Below are 25297 nucleotides of genomic sequence, written 5' to 3' on the forward strand. Positions count from 1 at the left end.
TTCTTTCATTTTTGTCATATTACCCTTCACTTGTCTCCCCTTTTTTCCTAATTTTTTAATATTCTTTTTCTAATTCTACAAATATCCATAAGGTTAGGCTATAAGATGTTCTTAACATCATATTTCTTAGTGGTCAAAATCCTCAAATTTTTCAAAATGGTTTTCATGACATTTTTGTAGTTGTATGAATTATGTTAAATTCAATAATTTTAAAACAAATATGAACTACACACTTTTGATCTTTGTTTCATTCAAGGAAACCAGTACCATAACAAACTGCTCTTTTGGTTACTAATTGACTATTGGTCCTTTCTGTTCTCAGGGCAAATCTTTCTTCTTTACTGAAATATAGCAGTTAAAACCACTTTCCATTTGTAATTACTCTTTAAAAAAAAAAAAAACACTTAGAAGGTATTGCCCCTCATTGTGAAATGTTGGGGATTTATTAAACACAATTAGCTAAGAATTGTAAGCTAGGAATTGGGAGTACCCAACCTAGTGGACCTGAAATTGCATTAGTATGAATACATCCCCAAATCATACACTTCAAAACCCATGTCTTCCCATCCTGTATGCTTCTTCTTGTCCATGTCCTTTCATTAATCCTTCTTAAAGGAGATATACCTCAGATTAAAGACTTTCTAGGTCCTTAGATGTTATGAAGCACAACAGCACACAGACTCACCCTCACCCTTTACTTTTGTACATCATTGCCCCCCACTTTACTGATCATTTTTTTAACTAACAACTTTCAACACCATTTCCTGCATGTAAGTAATATATAAGAATGCATCTATACATTGCTTTATAGTTGAAAAAAGGTTTATGTCTATTATCTAATTCAATCTTTACAACAATCCTAGAAGGTAGATAATGCAAGTTTTATTAGGGATAGAGAAAAATGCCAGATCTATGATTTAGTGGTATTGGGAACTTCTAGGTGAGCAAATTCTTTCTACCAGTACAGGTTGGTACCGTTGTCCAAAAGTGTTTCTGTGCAAAGTGATTGTGTGCAAAGACTACTCAGTTATCAGCCAACTGAACTATGGAATCATCTCCAGGGAAATAGTCAAATTGGTGTGATAATTAAGCAATAGTGAAGTGAATTAACAGTAGTTCTTTTTTAAGCCAGCAAATTTCAGATCTTATCAAATTGATTATCTCTGGATTATACAGATCAAGCTAAACAATTACACACATAACCAGACTAGAGCTCACAGCAACACAACTCAAGCAAATTCTAAATTAGGCAAAAAAGTGAGAAAAGAGGTAGAGAGGGAGAGAAGAAAGGAAGAAAGAAAGAGAGGGAGGAAGGAAGAAAGAGATAAAGGTATACTATTAATTAAAAAGTCAAGAAATATTAATGTAAATAAGCAATTTCAGGAACAGAAGGGCTTAAAGCTAGAAAGCATTATGGCACTTTAGTTCATTGACATATAGAGGTGTGTGGGACAGGTTGGGTGCAAGACCCTCTTCCCAATTAACTAATCAGAGACAACATCAGGTACAAAGAGAAAGCATGCTTTTAATCCTTGCAGGGAGAGATACAGAAACACCTGGGAACCATCCCAACATCCCATGTGCTCCTGGAACCTGGTCAGCTTCTGGCTTGTCCAGGATTTAAAAGCAAAAAAATTGGAGCCTTCTCCTTGGATAGACTAAAAGGATGTAACCAGCCTTGACCAATGGTCACCAATGTTGACTGCTTCCCACATGTCACGTCCCATAACGTCTGTGTCTCAGGGTTCAAAGTTCATCCCTCCAGAGAACAAATGAGCTTTCCAGGGTCCCAGTTCTAGGGACAGGGATCATGTACTTCATCCAGTCAGTCCCATTCAGTTCTCCCTCTTTTTCATCAGTTTGAAGATTTCTCACCCTAATATATACATCTTCCACTAGGGCATTTTTGTGACCTAGGCCTTCTGACTGGTCCCTCTTCAATACTAATTGTAATCTGCCCTCTATCATTTGGAACCAATACCTGAACATCAGTGGAAGCTTTCAGGACCACATTAACTACTCCTTAACTTAGCTAAATCTTGAACTACTCTAATGATTAAGCACATAAGCAAGCAGGTGACAGGATAATGCTGCTTAAAACAATGAGCAGGAACTGGACCCTACGTTCACCAACTCCCTCTATGTGTCTTGGAAACCTAGTTATCACAGAACAGATTGGCATCTGGAAGCCTTAGAACTACAGCACTTGGAAGGCCTGGAGGCCTCAGGACCATTGTCACATCATTCCTACCTCAAGTAGTCCAGACCCAGACTTATTTGGGAAAAAGGGATGAAGATCTCATCTTCTGGAGCTGCTTCAGGCTGTCAAGGGGCATATAGCTGGCCTTACCCAATGGGGTCCAGACTGAAGAAAGGAAACAAGTGACTTGTAGGCAGGTAGCAGCATCGAGTGCCGAATGTCAGAATAAGGCCTCAGGTGACTTCAGGTTGACCAAATGGTTGGAATTTCATGGCTCGGAGTTTGGAAGAAGCAACTCTCACAAGTAAACTAAAATGCAATGTCTAAATATGAATAAAAGAGAAATAAACAAAGGTAGAGTTAATATAGAGGTTATTAGAGATAGTAACCAGGAACCCCACCCAGAAGAAGGCAGGGGAGGAGATGAGGCTATCATAAATGCCTCACATCCAAACAACTTTCTTAGGATAGATACCAAAGAATGTTCTCCCCCTTTCTCCCCCCAAATTCTTGCTTTTATTTCCTCAAAGGAGTAGGTGCAATGGGTGGAACATGTGCCCTTCAGTGTAATCTCTCCTAGCAAAATACCATAGAGCCTTACAAGGGAAAAATTTTATCCAATTAGTATAGTTTTAACAAAACAAAGCAATTTAGCGAAGTCCTTGCAAGAGGCACATGTGCAGTCCTTTTCAGAATTTATTTGCTTAGGAGCTATCTCAGGGAAAGCAGAAGTCAAGGAATTAAAATTGCCATGGTCAGGAGCAAACAATCAGCAACATGCACAGCTGATCTGTAAGTCTGCTTCCTTCACCTGGAGTGAATTTCCCTTCATTTAAGAAACAACAGAAACCTCTCTAGGTCCATGGTTAACTAGCAGTAATCATTTTCTCTGCATATTTAATGGGGAATTGTTTGGGTGTCAAAAATTTTCTTTCCACATAGTCCCCTCTCCCCACCCATGATCATGCAAAACATGAAAAATGCATTTGAAGTCAGTATTGATCTTTGATAAATAATTCAAGGGTCTAGTATTGGGGTTCCAGAGACCCCAAGGACCTAGCCCCACCTTCCATCACCATACCATGTCAAAGACTCTAGGCAGATTAGTTTAACTTTTAGAGTCCTAAAAAACCTTAGCCTAATCAGGACCTGATAAGATTGCCGGCTTTCTCTCAAAGAACAAAAGGGAAAATAGGAGTGGCCCCAAATGTTTGAATGAAATAGGCTTTTAGATCAAGAAACTCTAGCCTTAGGAAATAAAAGAGTTAAAAGATAGCAGCAACCAGAAAGTCCTCCAAGACTGGGCTGCAAATTAAAATATCTATATACTTGTATTGTGTTTTATATCTTCCACTGACCCCAACTTCCACTGCTCTGATTAGAGACATTTGCTATAAGAGTAAAAAGGAAAAAAAAAAAAAAAAAATCAGGGACATGATTTACTTGAAGCAGTTTTACTTCAGGTAACTGTCTTAATTTTTTTTTTTTTTAACCATTCCACCTTAATCCGGACTCAGGAATAATCAGGTGGGGTCTCATTCAAAAAAATACCATTGGGAAATTGAGTCAGAAGGATACTACCTTCAGCAGAGACCAAGATCATCCTTCAAATTCATTCCCAAATATTACCTTCCACCTGTAACAGCTTCTTCTGAATAGTTTGTGGCATATTCCTTTCAGATGGGGTAGCACTGGTTTGATTTATCTATCCAGACAGTCATACCTGAATTTGAAACTCCAAATAAATATCAGCTGCAGTCCCAAAAGATTTTATCTCCTACAGCAATTATCAATGAAAGCTTCAGATGAATCTAGCTCTCAATGATCACAGTAAGAGATTCATCCTAGAAAGTTCACAGTTTATACAGCTTATCTTTCATATCTAAGTAGATGATTCTAAGTTCAACAGTACACAGATCATTTTGCTTTTAAAATACCCAATACATAGAAATTCTAAATTGCATATTGCTTGCTGTAAAATTACCCATGCATATAACTTGTAAATAAAACTATATTAAAAAATAAATAAAATATATTGCATATTGTTCATCCTGTTTCCACAAAAAAGAAACTTTCAGATTTAACATTAATGCCCTTTTTATTCTAAAAAAGAAAAAAATAAGAAACTTTTGGAAATAATCCTATCAAATTATCAGATCAGATTAAAATTCTGTTCTGGGTTGTTTTTGTTTTGGGTTTTTTTTTTGTGTGTTTTTTATCATATTCTTTAAACAAAGAGACTATTATGCACTTAAATAAACATTAAATAATTTGCTGAAGACAGATGGGATATCTTAGTAGAAAAGAATTGCTTTCAGAAAATTTACAGTTTCAACAAACCTCTTAGAGCAGCTATAGACTTGAAAAATAAAAGTAAAATATTCAGTTATTAACACCATGTAAATGTAGGCTGTTTTTGTAAACAGTAGAAGCAATTAATATTTGAACCAGCCAGAAGCTGCAGTTTGCTAAAAAGCTACCATACTTAATGGGGGAAGGGGATTAGATGGTCACCTGACAAGACCCCTTTACATGTGGTCACCCTTCCCCCACTCCACCATGCTTCCAGACCCCAACTTCTCACAGCTAACCTTTTTAGGGTGCCAATTCCCCCAGGATCCAACCTGCTAGCTCCAAGGCTCCAACTTCATGGGGTATCTCCTTTCCCAAGGCAAATGTCAATTTCACTAGGGATTTGATCTTTTTTGTCCCTTATTTCTGGCAAGCTATTTTCCTCTCTCTTCCTCCTTCTCTTATGCCATCTCTTCCCCTCTCATCTCCATCTATCTCCTCCTGATGCCTATGTGCTCAAACCTACTTGACACACTCCCAAACCAATAAACTTTCTAACTAGAAGCTCCATTTAAACTATTAATTGCTTTTGCAAATCAATCTTTCTTGTCCCTTGTCTTTAAATCACTTTTTTTAAACTTTAAACTTCAATATTCGCAATTAAATAACTTTGAAACAAATTTCATAAAATTACCTATACCCAAACAGAACTGGCAAATTTTTAAGACATACCTCATAGTTTATAAATTACCCAATACTTCTAGAAAGTAACATACCCTCTAAGCAGGGAGATACAAACACAACCTCCCCTAAGATAAGGTACTGGCATTTTGTTTTAATAACCTATATTTTAACTTAAAATCCAATCAAATACAGCTTTAAATTCCCAATAATATAAAACTGCTTTTGCTATCATATTTCAAATAAACATAGTTTCTTTCTTTCCCTCTGGCCCCACCTGGCCCTGCTACAGTTAGGGAACAAGGAAAAGAAAGAAACTACCATCTTCAATCTCTCATCACTGTCTGCACAATCCTCCTCAATTTAATTGAATTGCTTTGGAATTTTGAAACGACCAATTGCCAAATTTCCCAACCATTATTCCCAATGGACTTTTCCTAAAGCTCCAGCTTCAGGCAGAGTTGGAGCCTACAGACATTTCTAACAAATTCTAGCTCACAGAACAAACATGACAAAAACATGCTGCACAAAGACAAACACAGACAAAAATTACATAGAAAAGACCATCCCTTCCCCACATATAACAGAAATACCCAAGTGCACTTTTTTTTTCCCTTTTTCCTTGGAAGATTTGAGTTGGGCTGACCCCTTTCAGAGCATCCAATCTCACCCCCTGGTCTCCAGCAAATGCACAGCTGACCCCTCCAGGGTGGCTTGGCAGACCAGGGTCAGAAGGAGTTGCCTATCTTCCTAGCCAACCATAGAACGCCCCTATCTTGTATCATTAACAGAACCCTTTAATCTGGTCCTCACCTCTTAATCTGGATCATCTAAGGCTTGATGATCCCAGTGCTTACAAGGAGATTTCAAGGGCACATTAACAGATAGTGCCTGTAGGATCACGCATGCATAAGTTACCTGGCCGGTTTCATCTTCAAAGACTTGTGTGCCTTCTCTTTGTACCTGAGTGTCTCATCTCCTCTAGACCCATTCTTCAAAGAGAAGGAGGCTGAGAGTCTGATCTTAAGGTGGGTTGGAGAACCCAATCTGGTGCCTGCTTTGAATCAGGATCCCAGCCATCTCTCTGGGAAGCCACAGATCCTGGGCCAAGCCCCCATAAACTGTGTGGGACAGTTTGGGTGCAAGACCCCCTTCCCAATCAGAGACATCATCAGGTACAAAGAGAAAGCATTTATTTAATCTCTGCAGGGAGAGCCCAGACACACCTAGGAGCCATCCCAACTCTGCCATGTGCTCCTGGAACTTGGCCAGCTCCTGGCTTATTCAGGGTTTAAAAGCAAAAGACTCGAGTCTTCTCATTGAATAGATTAAAAGGACATAACAATCCTTGACCAATGGTTACCAATGCTGGCTTCCTCCCACATATTACTTCCTGCAACTTCTTGTATCTCAGAGGTTCCAAGTTCATTTCTCCAGAGATCAAATGACCTCCTCAGGGTCCCAGTTTTGGCAACAGGGATCATGGGACTCAATACTGAGAAATACTTCAATCAGCCCCATTCAGATGTTTCATTATTTTAAATGCATAAAACTAAAAAATGAAAAATCATAAAAATATGTGGAAAGTGTTTTTCTTTTCTTTTTTTTTTTTAAAGTATCATCGATTTGATAGATGGAAAATGGGGAGTCTGACTTTCCAAGTGAAAGATAAATTACTGAGACTTAGGAGGCTTTCGTTTATATCACTGAAGTAGATAGAAGCTGGCTTTAGGAACGTGAGAAAAAAAAATGAAATAAGAATCTGGAGTGAAGAACTGAAGACACAGCAGAGAACAAACCCGGGGTAGGGTAATAGGAATTAAACACAGCTCTGTCACAACTTAGTAATTGAACACAGTCACCTTAGAGAAGTCTTCAAGCTATGTGATTTCCAATTGCGGGAAAAGAAAAGTGATTTCAGTAACTAGAAGTTTCAGGGCAACTTAAGTATGTTGAGAGATGAAAATTCTTAAATGTTCCTGTTGCTCTCTGGCATGAAATGAGAGAGACAGAGAGAGAAAGAGAGAGACAGAGACAAAGACAGAGAGAAAACTTGACAAGTGTTTTGCATACTGAGATTTGAATTACCTTAAGTATATATGAATTTTCCTTTATTATATCTTTTCATACTACTCTTCATGATATGTATTGAGTGTATTGATTAGTGTGACCAAAATTTATATGAGTATTGTGAGTGAATTTATTTATGTATTTAGAATACTTTAATGTATTAGTAGTTACATTATTATAATTTATTTTGCCTTATTGATAAATGGTTATAATTAAAATCTAAAAGTGTCATAATTATGAAACTATTTTAATTTGAGGATGTCTGATTGTGTAGATAGAAAGTACATAAGATTGGGCTGAAGAGTGGAAGTGGAAGCAAATAAAGGGAAGATATTCCCCACCATGATGGTTTCTCCTAAGAATCAGAGAGAATATTTTATAGGAATGATGATCTATTTCTGGATATAATTCCTTTAGGCTACTTTTTTATTTTTAATTTCCTTTTAATTAATTAATTTATTTTAATTAATTAATTTAATTTTTAAATTAATTAATAAATTAATTTATTTTTATTTTCCTTTGGGCTACTTTCATGGTAAAGCACTGGGAACAGATTCTATTCCATCTGAGATTTACAAGATGGGGGTGGAGAGAAGAGGGGATGTCCAATGTTTATATAAAAATTGAATGAAATTTTCCAGATTATATGGCAAAAGGAAGTTATGCCCCAGGAGTTTAAGGATGTCTCCATTGTCCATCTTTATAAAAGTAAAGGGAATAGATTGTACTGTTACAATTAGAAGGGATCTCTTTATGACTGAATTTTTGTGCTTTTACATTTCAACATTGCTTTTCTATTTTGGAATTAATCCTATGGTATTCAAACATATTTTCAATGAAAACAGTCTATATAGTGCAAGACAAGTTACTAAATTTTACTTTTTGAATTAGATATTTTAGTATTGATGATATGGATCAAGGAAATCATTGAAAAAAAAAGCACCATTATATCCAAAATTAATTTCATCTCAGCAATATTTATGGTAACAAAAAAAGTTTAAAACTTGTGTATATGTACACACTTTTCAACTTTTTTGTTTATATGTACTATATAAACATATGCATACATATGTCCAATATTTTTTAAATGACTAAGCAAATTTTGTTGTATGTAATATACTATTATTATATCACAAGAGACTTTAAATATGAAGAATTTTGAGGAATGGGAATATTTATATGATGTCATGTTGAATAAAATTGTAGTAAAATAATAAACAATTGCATATATATACATATAATAAAATTTAATGCTTGCAAAATTTTTCATAAACATAATCTAGTTTTAAACTTGAAACAATAATAGAGCTAAGTAATTTTATTATTCTCATTTCAAAGATACTAAAATTAAAGAGGTTAAAAGTGATTTCCCAGGGTGCATACAATTATTAAGCATCTGGCACAAAATATGAACTCATTTTTTTAAATTTCAAAAGTGCTCTTTGGGGCAGCTAAGTGGCACAATGGATAGAGCACCAGCCCTGAAGTCAGAAGGACCTGAGTTCAATTCTGGTTTCAGAAACTTAACACTTTATAGCTGTGTGATCCTTGGCAAGTCATTTAATCCTATTGCCTCAGCCAAAAAAAAAAAAAAAAAAAAAAAAAAAAAAAAAAAGGGCTCTTTGCCTAGCATTAATTAATTAATTACCATAAAGTATAGACTAGACAATGATCACAACAATGCAAATAAAGTCAGTTCTGGGAGAAGGAAAAAACAACTCACTTCATATTGTTATTAAAAAACAAATGAAGTATTTAATGTGGGGATATATTTTTAGTACAGTCAGCTGGGTCTTGTCAAAATAAAATGTGTCAATAAATTATTACTTGTAAATTAGGTATATACCATATTTTTAGATATAAATACAATTAAGTTTATCAATTAGTAGCTATATTATAATTGATATTTATCATCTTGATTTATGACATATTATATATTAGAAGTTTATTTTGTGCTCAAGAAACAACAGACTAGTTTGATATGTTGGGAATTTATTGTCATCTTTGAATGTCTCATTTTCTCACAAACAAGATTTCTCTAAGGGTCTTAGCTCTATTCCTATTAAGTCAAAGGACCAAAAAAAAAAAAAAAAAGCTTCTTTTCCCCTTTGAGTTAGGAAATCACATTTTACCAGATAAAATCTAAAACATTGTTTTGTCTGTTCCCCTGTAGAAATAACATAAATCATTGTTGAACAATCACTAGCTATTAGATCATATCATAAATGGCAGTAGTCTTAGGTAGCATAAAATGATGAAATACTATCAGGATTTGTGTTTATAAGATTAATATTCTCCTTAATCAAGATTGCCTTAGTGAAAAAAATAAAACATACTCTAAAGAAAGTCCTACCCACGGGAATATTCAACAAACTGTCTTTCATAATGATTAACATCATTGCATTGACCTGAAACTGAATGAAAACAAAGTAATAATGTAGAAAAACAGATATTAGAAATATAACTGCTTTATATAATCAAATTATAACGTGTTATTTATAACATGAATAATGATGAGAAGATATTGAGTACCTGTTCCAATTATTCTCTTTTAAATGAAAGTATTTCTTGAGAAATAATACAGTAATTTTGGTCTGACTAGGGTGAATACATATTTTATGTATCCATTTGCCTCCACACTTTTAGATTTTGTGAAATCTTTTATAGAAATTACAAAATAATATCCACCCAAAGTATTGAAGATCTTCTTTTTGTTTTGTATTACCTATAAAATAACCCCTAAAAGGTACTAAGATGATTTATTGAATTATGGTTTCTTGTTTATTCAATTCAAATCAATTGCATAAAACAAATTATGAAGTACTTGAAAATCCATATATTGGGGGTAAAATAGAAAAATAAATACTTTACCTTGAAGGAGTTTAAACTTTCCTGAAAATATACCACATGTGTATAAATAAGTAAATGCATGGTATATGGAAAATGATACAAGGGAAAATAGTAAGACAGAGACAGAGAGAATTGTCCATTCTAATATTTTTTATGCTTACTTATTTCTGACTCAGAAACCAGTTAAAAACTTTTCATCACTCCATTATAAGCTCACAGGAAACACTCAGAAGATACCTACTTCCTCTGAATTTGTAGTAGAAATTGTCACTATATCACCCATAAGCATATTCACTAATCTTCAATATGTTTAGCAATGGATCAATATTGACCTCACTCTAGTAGTATATTCTCTATGTAGTATGTTCTCATTGATTAGTCCCTCCATTATATGTACATATTTGCAAACATGTTGTTTTTCCTTAATGAAATGTAAACTCTGAATATTGATGCTTTTTTTTTTTCCATTTTTGTCCTTGTATCCCAGGGAATAGCTCAGAACCTAATCTATTATAAGAACTTAATAAATCCTTATTGAATGTAAGTGAATTCAAAATTTACTTGAAATTGCAAGTAAAAGTAGCATTCCAAGTCTCAATGATCTAATATACAAAGACATAGACATTAAGGATGAATTCTCTTGTAAAGCCTGAGAAATTGAGCAAGATAGAGATTAGAGAACAATTTAATAATTTATTAAATGGGAGAGATTTACTGGGACCAAATGGATCCATGGTTTGATCCTAGGGCTGAATGAGACTCTCCTCTCAAAGAAACCAACAGTGAATGTCAGATACAAGATTCTTTTATAGGGTTACAAGAACGATGACATAATAGGGGAGGTACTTGGATGGGGATGACCCAATGGAGGGAGGAACCTAGGATGAGGATGGCATAATGGAGGGAGGTACTGGAGAGGCTTCTGATATGCTAATGATGTCTAAAATGGATACAGATCTTTTTCCCATCAAACATTAAGAGGGAATTATTATAGTGTAAGGTCTAAGATATAAGACCTTTATCCTAACATTAAGAGGGAATGGTTATAACCTTTTTTTTTTTCCTAAGGCAATTAGGGTTAAATGATTTGCCCAGGGTCACACAGCTAGGAAGTGTCAAAATGTCTGAGATCAGATTTGAACTCAGGTCCTCCTGAATTCAGGGCTGGTGCTCTATCCACTGCACCATCTAGCTGCCCCAAATGGTTATAACCTGAGGCAGAATAACTGAATAGGACAATTAGGGAAACTGGGTCAGGACATTAAGAGAACTGTGCCACAACATTATTAAAAAAAATGAGAACCACAGAAATATTATGAAATTTCATTTATGTCAATTGACTTCAATTGATATTTATTATATGCTAATTGTGTGAAAGGCATTATGTTAGCTGCTGGGGATGCAAAAATAGAACACAACATGTTCTCTTCAATCAAAGAATTTACATTTATTAGGGTAATATGATTGGTATACACACAGATTTGATACAAGGTAGAAGGTGATAAATTCCCAAATTCTGATAATGTACTCTAAGAAAATGTAAGTAATTGAAAATAATCTCTTAACTCAGGAAGGTTTCATGAAATCAGTGATGACTGAGCTGAATTTTAGAGGAAGATATGAGGACAGATGGATTAAGGATAGGGCAAAAGACTAATTTGAATTCAGGGAGGTGTACAAATTTCATCATCTCAAATTATGTCTAGAAGATGTGATGAGAACAGTTTCTCAAGTCTTCACACCCATTACTTTCTTCCATGCAAATTAAAGGGTTTTTTTTCTTTCATAAAAGGAATTATACTTTTTCTTTGGGATTTGATTGACTCAATGGACGTGAAGGTTGGAAAATTTCTTCCTGGTTGCCTAAGTACAAACAAACCTAAAGTTACTCTAGTTGAAACCTGAAATTAGGTTGATGGACATCTGCTGGGCAATTTGTCCTCACTGCATATGTTAATCCTTGATAATGCTAAGTGAATTTCCTTTGGGTGATTGTTGAATGGCCTAAAAATATTTTATCTTGTTCCAATATCAAAATTAAATTTGAGTAACCAAACAGAAGTTAAGGAATTTAAATACTGGGACAAAGTAACAGTGTTTGGTGAAAGTTCTTTAATGATATTTTAATAGAGTACTATCAGTAGTATGACAGAAACCATATTCCAAGAAAATATTAATTAAGGAAATATAAAATTAGTTACTACTTGTTACAGGTATATTATAACTTGTAAAGGCCATTTTACACTTACTAATTACATTTTAAAAATTTAGATGAATGTATTTTAAATACTAAACATTTATTTATTTGACTTTTCATGAACTTACAGTTTCAGAAAGATATTAACTCCTTTTTTACACACAGTCAACCCACCAAATGTCACATTGCTTTTTATTTTGGACTTTGAGTTGGATTTTCTTCCACAGCAATCTAATTCTGAACTGATCTGCCAATTGTGTACTAAATTGTTTCATGTAGATTCATAGTGTTAAAGATGGCCTGGGAGATAGAATATGTCAATGAGAAGTTAACATATATGAGTTTCAGAGAGGAAAATTTAGACTTAATGAAAGGGAAAACTTACTAATGATTTAGTGTTTTCTAAAAAGGAAATGGGTTGTCAGGGAAAGTACTGTGATCCCTTTCACTACTAGAGATCTTTCACACATAAGCAATATAATTGGTAATGTTTCAAAGGGTGTGGTTTTTTTAAAAATTAGATTATTTGTTTTGTTTTTAGGTGTTTTGGGGGGACAGGGGTGTTTTTTTTAATATTCAGGTATAAGTTATGTAAAACATTCATTTTAGTCCCAACATAACTCTTAAATTGTACAATGGTTCAAGAGAGCATGTCCAAAGCAGTGATATTTCATCTGGGTTTTGGGAAATGAGTATAATTTGGGAATAAGTAGAAAAAAAATATTGTAGGCAAAGACAAACATCAGCTCAGAGAATGTTATTAAGAACAAAATTTTTGTAAAAAAACTAAGATTACTGTAACTATACTGGAAAACTCAAATTTTGTCAAAATAAGTCATTCACTATAATAGGTTTTTATTAAGCACTTAGTGTGTTTCATGCTAAACCATGTGTATCCAAAGACAAAAATGAAATAGTACTTGCCTTTAAGAATCTGATAGTCTGATAAAGACAGCATGTTTTTCTTATTCTCTTAAAAGTATGTGGTATATGTAATGTGCACACAATTAATACAAAATATATTCTTTCTTTTGTTTTGTCTCTTTCTATTTTGTAGGGAGACCAATAGTAGTAGGAAATGTTGGGAAAATCTTCAAGCAGAAATAATTCTTGAACCACTATAAGTGGCTATAAATCTTGGAGAGGGAAAAAAAATTAAAAAAAGAATAAAAAAGAAGTACAATGCAAGTAAGATGGAGCAAATAAAGCAAGTGCAGAGATGAGACATGAAGGGCACTAAAAATCAGGCAGTTTAGAGTCTGAAGAATATAGAATCCTTTGGAATATGTATAGGGAAGAAGGGGGATGAAAGGAGTGTTTTAGTTCTTAATTTTTCCTGCAGTGACCATGAATGATGAAAAGGAGGTTAGTCTGAAAAAAGTTTCCAAATTAAATTGAAGTAAGGAGTTAGTTAGTAAATGACCATAGCTAAGGGATTAATGAAGTGATAAAGACTGGGCTATCCTAGAGACTGAAAAATGAAAAGGAGACAAGCATAGGAGACATGTTCAAGGGAAAATGATTAGAATTTTTTGACTAGATATGGAAATAAAAAAGAGATATGAGGGACAAAACGATTGGTTCAAATTTCAAGCAAGACATTGGAAAATTTAGATAGTATCAATGAGAGGAAAAGTAGACTAAAAGGAGAAACTGTTGGTGAACAAAAAATTAGAGTAAGCAAATGCAGAGTTTGAGATGATGACAAGACATCCAAGGTGAAATATCAAATGGATGGCCAAGTGGATGAATTGAGATGCCAGGTTCAAAAAAAAAAAAAAAAAAGAAGTTATAAATTTAAGATTCCTGCTGTAAAAATCCAAAGCTGGGAAAATGAATTCATTAAGGAAAGGACATAGAGAAAATTCATAATAAAAGTATGAGTAAATAAAAGAAAAAAATAAAGAAATGAATGTAGGAGAGGAGTAAAAAACAAGGGTGGTATAATACTGTGAGATACTTGAAAGAAGTTTTAAAAGCATTAAGATTTTTAAAAGTTAAATTAAGATATCTAGGTATTTGCATTGATCAAATAACCCAGACAATTGCTCTTTATCAATTTCTTTATCTTTGGGCTGTATAGATTTGTCTGAACTATCCAAACATCTACTCCATTAATAATGTGTACAGATAAAGTAAATAACTCTTTGTTTTGGAATAAATAAGATTTGAGCATATCATCCAAAAAATGAGCAATAGCATGAGTGATTTTCATGAAATGAGAAAGTAAAGTGCGATTTAATTTGATTTAGCTCATTAATGAATTATACCTTGTGTTTACATAACTACAAAATATTCTTTGAGGACAAGTATTATTATAATCTTGCATTTATGTCTCTGTAACATATAGCACAGTGATAGACACTAGAAGATAATCTAAATATCTGTTTATTGATTACTGGTTGATTAGAACATAAAATAGTCAAGGGTTTTAATTCTTAGGATCTCACATTATCCTGTACCGGCCTTTATATTTATTCTTTATCAAGTAAGAGAAATTATTTTAAAATGCATATTTCCCTATGTTATTTCTTAATAAAGCAGTAGCTTCATATTTATTTTACTATTTTTTTTCATTCATATACTGCTACTTTTCCCCATATTTTACATCTTAATATGTATCTATATGAGATGTGCAACCTTTTACACATCTCCTGAGAACCACTCAGAAAGCATTTCTTTTCCCAGTAGGGAAACTCATAGGACTATATAGCCACTAAGCTGGCAAGGATAGATAGGCAATTAAGGCTTAAAGAGAAAGGCATTGTGAAGCACCATGAAGATCAAAAATTTCTATTTTTAAATTAAGTCTGACCTAGTTATTGGGCATGATAAAGTACAAAGATTTTTAAAATCATGTTAAATTTAGCTAACGACTACTGAGTTTCTCAATTTTTAAAAATAATTTCTGGGGGGAAAATCTTTTCCTGATTTTTAGTGTTTGATTGTCATTTTGCTTTATCTTTAATTTTCTATGTGAAAAAGAAGTAGAGGGGGGAAGTACAAAAGTACAGTCTTGGTTTTTTGTATTTTTAAAAAGAAATAAAACTAGTCAGTTACAATATATGATAATCTTAAACAAAAATGTAGATTTGTTTTTTCAAAAGTGAATGAGATAAAGTAAAGAAGGGAGGCAGGGAGGGAAAGAAGGAAGGAAGAAGGGGAGAATGGAAGAAGAAAAAAGGAAGGAAGGAAAGAGAAGGAAGGGAGGGAGGAAGGTAGAAAGGAGAGAAGGAAGGAAGGGGAGAAATGAAGAAAAGGAAAAGAAGAAGGAAAGAAGAAAATGAAAGGAAAGACTTTGTTGAGGTGTGGGGAATTGGAGTTTAGCAGGTAGGTGACAATTAGGTATAAATGATAAACAGCATCTTTACAACTGTCCAGGAAAAGTTTATGTAATTAATTTATTTGTAATGAGAGAAATCTTAAATAACTGAAGAGACCCAGGTTCAAACTTCCAAACATGAGGATTTATTAGTAATGCATGCTAAATGAATAACAAATGAGGAGCATGCTTCCTCAGCTTTACACTGGTCCACAAATATAGGGGAGACAATTTTTTTATACATTAAAAGCAAACAATTAACAGGTCATAAATCAGTATATAGTTTCTCCCGAGACTTTTTCTTTTCTCTCCCTACCCCTAATCTTCTTCCCTAAAATTACCTTTAAAGTAAAATAATCTGTTTTCTAATTGAAGGACAGATCAGGGACTTTCTTAGTTGGAAGAGAGATGAGTATATTTTGAGAGTTGGGAATGAGGAGAATGAGCAGATGGACTTTTTTAGATGTTAAAAAAAAAAATGTCATTCAATTCCCATTAGCAAGTAGGTGGGATTTACAGGAAACTGAAAGTTAAAGATAAAATTGGAGTCAGTTTTACAAGATAGAGTTTTTTTGATTCATAAAATACTTACAATTCTCTCATAATGTTGCTACAAACAATCTCATATAGTATCAATACAGAATACTATGGAAATTTTAATAGTTGGCCTAAAATCAAGTAATAAAAATTATCTGCAAAAAATAATTTTAAATAATTAATGTAAGGCTTTTCTCTTCATAATTTCAATCGTGATTAGTAAAGAGTATGTTTTCTTCCCATAGCTTATATCTAATAATCAAATTGTAATACTTTAAAGATTACTGTAACTACTCTTTATTAAAATAGAGATTGTAGCTTCTGAACACTTAAAAGATGTTTTTCAAGAATCATTGTAGCAAAAACAAATGAATAACGCATTCACAAATAAATGGCTCTGAGTGATTCAATGATATAGCATTGACCCTGAAAACAGAAAAACCTGAATAGTAGTACTTACTAGCTATGTGATGTCAAACAAGTTATTCAACTTTTCAGTCTCAATTTTGTTATCTATAAGATGAAATTCTGAAACAGCTAGTTGGTGCAGTGGATAGAGCATCAGCTCTTAAGTCAGGAGGACCTGAGTTCAAATCTGACCTCAGACACTTAATGCTTCCTAGCTGTGTGACCCTGGGCAAAGTCACTTAACCTCCATTGTCTCAGGAAAAAAAAAATTAAAAAAAGATGAAATTCTATTTAATTTACCTTTCATAACTGCATTCTTTTTTTCCTGAGGGATGGTTATAAACTTAACAACTTGAAATTTGCAGAAAAACTTAAGATCATCCAAGGAAGACCAAAAATTATGCTACCATATAAAAATAATTTCTGTTCTTTTGATGGCATATCAGATAGTGAATCTGTCGTTCATTTATTATTTCAGAGATGATATTGTTATATTGAGACCTACTAATGAGGAAACTATCTCTAATATGGTAAATAAACACATTGTCTGCTACTTAGTCTTAGAAAGTTAGAAGAAACCCTAAAAAAGCATAAGTGGCCTGCTCAGAGACGCAGGGTCAGAGTATGTTTGAAACAGGACTTGAAACTAGGTTTACCTCATTTGAAGCCCAAATGTCAAACCTCGTGTTATTGGAGATCTTCAAGTGGAGGTTACAAAATTAATACTTGTTAGAAATTCTTCAATCAGCAAAAATTTATTAAGTTCTTAATATGTGCCATGTGCTGTGATAAATAAACTCCATGATTTTAAGAAAGCAAAAACAATCCCTGACCTGAAGAAGTTTATTTTATAGTTGGAGGAAAAGTGAAACTCATGAGTACATGTTGTAGTCTTAATTTTAAGATGCATTCAGAGTATATTGGAGATAATTTTAGAGAAGATTGGGAGTAAGGAGAGAAAAGTAAACGTCTCCAAGTAAACCTAGATTTAAACTGAGAATTCACTGAAGTCAAAGATTACTAGAAATGAATAGGGGCAACAGCATGTAGGCCATTATGGTTGATAATAGATTGCATAAAGGAGAATAACGTTTAAGACTAAAGAGTTAAGAAAGTGCCAGGTTGTGAATAGATTTAGAAGCCAACACAGGAATCTAGATGCTATCCTTGAGTTAGTAGGGAACCGTTGGAGTTTATTAAATAGAGGGATGACATGGTCAGATCTGTGCTTTAAGAAAATCATTTTGCCAGCAGTGTGGAAGATGCATTAAAGTGTAGAAAAGGTTGAAGATTCACTTCTTGCTGAAGAAATATTAGCCTAGATGAATTCTGAGATTTTGTGACTCTTAAAACTTTATAGGGAGACACTTTAGAAGGGAAGCTTTCAGAAAGAGAAAAAGTAGGTAAAATAGTATTTGGGAATAGCTGAATGAGAGGATCAAGAGAAAAAGAAATTAAATTATAGTTGTTATACTTATTTTTAACTGACATTTTCAGCAAAGGTGCCTACATGGGGCACTATTTGGAAGTTATAGAATTAGAGTGGATCAGAGATGGAAAGCATTTCAAAGGCTATTTAGGTCAGTATATATATATATATATATATATGTACAAGATTTATGTCCAACTTATTCTTTTTTTAATTTTTATTTAATAACCTTTTATTTACAGGTTATATGCATGGGTAACTTTACAGCATTAACAACTGCCAAACCTCTTGTTCAATTTTTCACCTCTTACCCCCCCACCCCCTCCTCTAGATGGCAGGATGACCAGTAGATGTTAAATACATTAAAATATAGATTAGATACACAATAAGTATACATGACCAAAATGTTATTTTGCTGTACAAAAAGAATCAGACTTTGAAATATTGTAAAATTAGCTTGTGAAGGAAGTCAAAAATGCAGGTGGGCATAAATATAGGGATTGGGAATTCAATGTAATGGTTTTTAGTCATCTCCCAGAGTTCTTTTGTTGGGTGTAGCTGGTTCAGTTCATTACTGCTCCATTGGAAATGATTTGGTTGATCTCGTTGCTGAGGATGGACAGGTCCATCAGAACTGGTCATCATATAATATTGTTGTTGAAGTATATAATGATCTCCTGGTCCTGCTCATTTCACTCAGCATCAGTTCATGTAAGTCTCTCCAGGCCTTTCTGAAATCATCCTGTTGGTCATTTCTTACCGAAAAATAATATTCCATAATATTCATATACCACAGTTTATTCAGCCATTCTCCAACTGATGGACATCCATTCAGTTTCCAGTTTCTAGCCACTACGAAAAGGGCTTCCACAAACATTAGTGCACATACAGGTTATTCATATACCACAGTTTATTCAGCCATTCTCCAACTGATGGACATCCATTCAGTTTCCAGTTTCTAGCCACTACGAAAAGGGCTTCCACAAACATTAGTGCACATACAGGTCCCTTTCCCTTCTTTATAATCTCTTTGGGATATAAGCCCAGTAGTAACACTGCTGGATCGAAGGGTATGCACAGTTTGATAACTTTTTGAGCATAGTTCCAAACTACTCTCCAAAGTGGTTGGATTCGTTCACAACTCCACCAACAATATACATCAATGTCCCAGTTTTCCCATATCCCCTCCAACAATCATCATTATTTTTTCCTGTCATCTTAGTCAATCTGACAGGTATGTAGTGGTATCTTAGAGTTGTCTTAATTTGCATTTCTCTGATTAATAATGACTTGGAGCATCTTTTCATATGACTAGAAATAGTTTCAATTTCTTCATCTGAGAATTGTCTGTTCATATCCTTTGACCATTTTTCAATTGGAGAATGGCCAACTTATTCTTAATCAGAGTATATGAAACAGTGGTGGAGCAATCAGTTTTACTCTGAAGCAGTCTTTTCTATTCTTTGATTGCACTTATCTTAGAAAGTTAATTTTTTTCTTTACTTTTAAACACACCTTTTTGAAACTTGCAGGTTATGCATTCAGGGGCCATGTTAAAAAAAAAAAGTTAAAACCTCTTTTAAGAAATAACCATTTAAATATTTAATGACAGAAAACATGTCCCTCTAGGCTCCATCCCAATCTCATTGAGTCTTCTTTCTAGTCTAAACATTTCAACATCTTTCTACCAATACTTATATAAAGTGAATTAGAAAACTTTCACCATAATTACTTTTTTCTTTGGTACACCTTTCAGTCTATAAAAGTACCCACTAAAGTGAAGCTCTCAAACTAGAAGAGAAGATTTCTTTTACTAGGGCTAAATAAAATAATATTATTCAGCATTACAGTCTACCCATCCCTGCATACTATGTACATCAATGTAAACTATGAAACTATAAACTATGGTTTGGTTTGGTTTGTTTTTTTTGGCTGCCTTATCATAGTACTGACATATATTAATCTAAAAACCTATATTGTTTTCAGATGAGATTGTAGCCACATCTGTCTCATCTTGTACTTTAAATGTTTTTTAAGAATATTTTTTTAAATCATGTGCAAGGCTTTACATTTAATCATAATAAAAATCATTTGTTAGTACAATGTTCTGGTCTTTCAATTATTTTTTTTGATCTGGAATCTATTATTTAGTGTATTATATAACCTTTCCAAATTTAAATAATCAACAAAAAGGATACAATCTATGCCTTCATCAAAAACATTGTTTAAAATGTTCAACAAAATAGGGCCAAGGACAGATACCAGGAGGAATTTCTGGAAATCTCTTTCAAATGTGACATTAACTCATCATTAATTACCAATTGGCTCTGGCCATTCAATCAATTATGCATATACATAACTGCATTGTGATCTAGAGTCTATTATTCCATCTTTTCCCACAATGTTAATATATTAGATTTTGCCATATGTTTTGCTAAAAATGTAATTGAAATAAATCTATAATATTCATCTGAACTACTTGGCTAGTAACATGCCTAAAAATAACCTGAGTTTAGTCAAGCAACACATTTTTTTGTTTGTTTGTTTACTGTTTGCTGTTGTTTTTAATGAAGTCTGATTTCATGTAATTGTCTCTTCCTTTTTTCATGTATAATTAATTGTATTAATTAAATGAACTTCCTCCAAGTTCTTAGATCCTTTATTACAATTCCACCATTCTGAATTTAATTCAAAATGATTATATATCTGTTTGTAAATGGGAACTTACTCCCTTTTTATGTTGTATTTTCCTGCTATGACAAAGGTAGGAACTAGATAGAAGGGGTGTGTACCAAAAGATAGGCAACAAGAGTCAGTAGCTATATGCCCAAATGGACTTTAGATCTTTATGCAAATCATGATTCTTTGATCCCACCTTAATATTTACTCTAATATCTGTCCCAGTAAGTTGATTGCCCATAAAATATTTTGAACAGCTTTAAATGTATAAAACATGACCTCTGAGAATAAATATTAAAATATAAAAATTCACAGGCTATTCATATACCACTTTTGTGCTTAGCACAATGAAGAAAATGCAACCCTACTCATTGGGGGTGAAGGTAATATTTATTTTTTGTCATATATAGGGGGGAAATAAAGTAGTCCCTTTCTCTTCTTGGTGCCACTACCTTTTTCTGAGAAGGAAAGAAGAAAGGAAGGAAGGCAAGAAGGAAGAAAGGAAAGAAAGAAGGAGAGAGTAAAAAAGAAGAAAACATTAATTGCTTACTATGTACCAGATCTACATGCTAAGTCCTGAGGATATGGATACAAGTAAGGATACAAGGATACAAGGCAAAAGAAAGATATTCCCTGTCTCCAAGGAACTTAAATTTTTTAAATTGGGGCTCCAAGAATTGAGGAAAGTTTCAGGATAAGTCAGCAGTAAAGATTACATATTTCTTATGTGCAAAAAAAAAAAAAAATCAGAAACAAGAATTTCATGATAATTAAAGCAAATCAACCTGGAAGTTTCTTAAAATGAAGGTTTAAGGAGAAATATCAGCCATTAAAGGAAAATATTAAAAATAAATATTCCATAATGATTGGACCATAAAGAAGGTTATTCTTAGGAGTGTTAAGGACCTACAAAACAAAAGTACCAGGATTAATTCCATAATAGAAGACTAGTGCTATGAAATTCAGAAGAAGTCACTAACAGGACAGGGGAAATAGAACTTTAACAAATTATTTCCTACTTATTTGGTTACATAACAAGAAATTATTAAACAAATAAAATTTTAAAGCTGAAATAATCCACTAAGAGAATGTTTTCAAACTCAAATAGAAACAACATTCACAAAACTTTATATAAGGATTCTGTGGCCTACTTGTTTATTTAGAAAATTGCATTATCTCTTTTCTAATGTGATTTTATTTATTTAAATTTTATTACATAGTTCCAAGTTATATTTTACTCTGTTTGGTGACAATCTGGAGTATTGTGCTGCTGAGTTTTTGATACCTTTGCAGAAAGGATGACCCATAAAAGAGAGTTGGTCTCATGAAATAATAAGAATTTTACTTGCAAACAAATATCTGCCTGATCTCCAGAATATTTGTGGCATTTTGGCTATTAGTAAAGCCACACTGCTAAAATGTGTTAAGTATAAATCTTACTTTTATCCATGTGACTTCCACAATATGGGTTTAGTGAAAGTGGTAGTGATCTAAAATTCCTAAGTAAAATATCTTGACAGTAAAGGTAGTGCAATATGAAGTTCATTAATAAAATCATTGTTCAAACTAATGCAGACCAGATTAGAAGGGAAGCAATAAACTAGGAAAATATTTTTACAGTTAAAGGTTCTGATAAAGGCCTCATTTCTAAAATGTATAGAGAATTGACCCTAATTTATTAATAGTTCAAGCCATTCTGCATTTGATAAATGGTCAAAGGATATGAACAGACAGTTTTCAGATGAAGAAATTGAAACTACTTGTAGACACGTGAAAAGGTGCTCCAAATCAGTATTGATCAAAGAAATGCAAATTAAGACAACTCTGGGATACCACAGGAAAAGATAGTGATGAATGTTGGAGGGGATGTGGGAAAAACTGGGACACTTGATATATATTCTTGGTGGAACTGTGAATGAATCCAATCATTCTAGAGAGCATTTTGGAACTATGCTGAAAAAGTAATCAAACTGTGCATACCCTTTGATCCCACTGTGTTTCTACTGGGATTATATCCCAAAGAGATCTTAAAGTAAGGAAAGGGACCCACATGTGCAAAAATGTTTGTGGCAGCCCTTTTTGTAGTGGCTGGAAACTGAGTGGATACCCATCAATTGGAGAATGGCTGAATAAACTATGTTATATGAATGCTATGGAATATTATTGTTCTGTAAGAAATGACCAGCAGGATGATTTCAGAGAGGCCTGGAGAGACTTACACGAACTGATGCTGAGTGAAATGAGCAGAACCAGGAGATCATTCTACATGGCAATAACAAGACTATGTGATGATCAATTCTTATGGACATGGCTCTCTTCAACATTGAGATGATTTAAACCAGTTGTACTTGTACAATGCTGAAGAGAGCCATCTACACCCATAGAGAGTATAGTCACAGGAGGACAAATAGGAAGGTTAGAGCCTTGAATAAAAAATCATAGTATGAATAATTGAAGAAACTGAATCTGGAAAAGAGAAAGTTTTAGTAAAATAATTCAGTTCAACAAAGCAAACATTTACTAAATGTTAAATATTTCTAAGGTACTCTCCTAAGAGCTCAAACAATTAAGTGAGGCATTTAAAGAGAGAAATGTTATTTCTAGCTTGATTGAGGTAATATCTCATGAAGAGGACAGATAAAACAAACTTCAAAAAACAGAGTATAAAAAGGAATCTATTGTATATGTGAGAGATAGTGTATGCAAATTTTTCTATGAGTGATTATGAAAAAAATTAAGAAATTAAATTTGGCTAGATTATAGAGTTTGTAGAAAGGGATTAAGATGAAATCATATTTGAAAACTATAGACTGGATTCAATGTGTGGAAGGACAAACAATGTGAAATCTAAAGCTACAAGGAATAAAGAATCACTTGAGTTTTTTTGAGCAAGAAAGTGACAGACTTGGATCTATAAATTAGGATATGGCACTTATATTTAAATATCTGAAGGGATGCTATATGAATGAAATAATTATTTGTTATATTCAGAGTACAAAATTAGAACTAAAATATAGAAATCATGTGCTGATTTATTTTTACTCAATAAAACAACTATTAAAAAATTTTGATCTTGAAAATATATTGAATAAACTTTGAATATAATTGAAAAAAATAAGTGGCTTGTATTATGAAAAGACGTTCTTATCAGTGATTTTAATGTAAAATGAATGACCAGGGAAGAATTAGTAATGTGGAAGATTGGTATAGGAAAACTCTAGGATCTCTAAGATCTAAGACTAAATTTTATAATTCTGTGAAAAAATTCTTGAAAATTGAAAGAAAATAAGGCAAAAAGGAGAACAAAAAGCAAAGCACTTGACAGAACCATTAAGAATCACTTTTTTTAAAACTACAAATAGCCATTCCAGATTTATAGACTCATTTTAAAATGTGATTATGACTATAGTGATGACAATTAGTTAAAAAAAAAAAAAAACTTTTACTATAATATTCTAAGTGGTTACTTGGACCTTGCCTGTAGCAATTAATTTATAGTCTTTTAATTAAAACATTGTAAAAAAATGAAACAAATAAGGAACTTTCATTCATAGTGTGTGTATATATGTGTGTGTGTATATATATATATATATATATATATATATATATATAAAATCCACATATACATGAATAGTCTTTATATATCTGAACCAAAAAGACCAAAGAAGTTTATGAATATTAGTCACATTTCTTTTGTCTTTATTGTTCAACTTCTTGATTTAAAGTATTTTCTCCAATTTTATAAATGAAAAATAAAATCTTATAATGAACTTTTCTGCCTTTGCTAATTAAGAAAATAAGTACTGGATTTCTTCACAGTGAAAAGGGATTCAATCTAAACCATATTATGGTAACAGATCATCACGTAAGAACAATTTCATGGTCAGAATCTTGAGTAGCTGGAAAATAAAGTTGAGAAAGTGATATTTATTTGAGGGAATTTTTGCCAATCTAATTAGCCACAGGGAGCTTTATGCATTTAATTATGCAAACAAGTTTAATTTTATGACTCTTTGTCCCTTTTGAAAACTTAATTGCTTATATTTGTTACTACAATTATGTTCTATTATTTGTCTCTTTCTTCTCTCTCTCCTCCTGATCCTTCCCTTCTTTCTTTTTCTCCTTCTCCTCTTCCCTCTTGCTCTTCCTCCTCCTTTTTCTTGTCCTTCTTCCCCTCCTCCTCTTCTTCCTCCACTTCCTCCTTCTTTTCCTCCTCCTCTTCTTCATTCTCTTTCTCCTTCTTTTTCTTTCTTCTCTTCCTCCTTTCTTCGCTTCCTTATCCTCCCTCCCTCCCTCCTCTTTTTTCCTCTCTCTATCCTCCTTTTCCCCCTTTTTCTTTCCCATTCTGATCTTCATACTTCCCATGATTTCAATTATTATGTCTATGTGGATGAATCTCAGATTTGTTTATTAAATTCCTTTCTTATTTCTAGACTCTAAGCATCTTCATTTATTGTGTTTTTTTTTTTTTTTTTTTTTTTTTTTTTTTTTTTTTTTTTTTTTAACCAAGGGAACATTATTTCTAGTTAACAACACTGACAAGCTCAAAATCACCCTCAAGTCATTTCTCATCTTGATCATTCTTCATATCCATCCAGCTATAGAGTTTTTTTCAGTTATACATTTATTGTA

This window comes from Sarcophilus harrisii, chromosome 3 (assembly GCF_902635505.1).
Source record: "Sarcophilus harrisii chromosome 3, mSarHar1.11, whole genome shotgun sequence".
In the NCBI taxonomy this organism is placed as follows: Eukaryota; Metazoa; Chordata; class Mammalia; order Dasyuromorphia; family Dasyuridae; genus Sarcophilus; species Sarcophilus harrisii.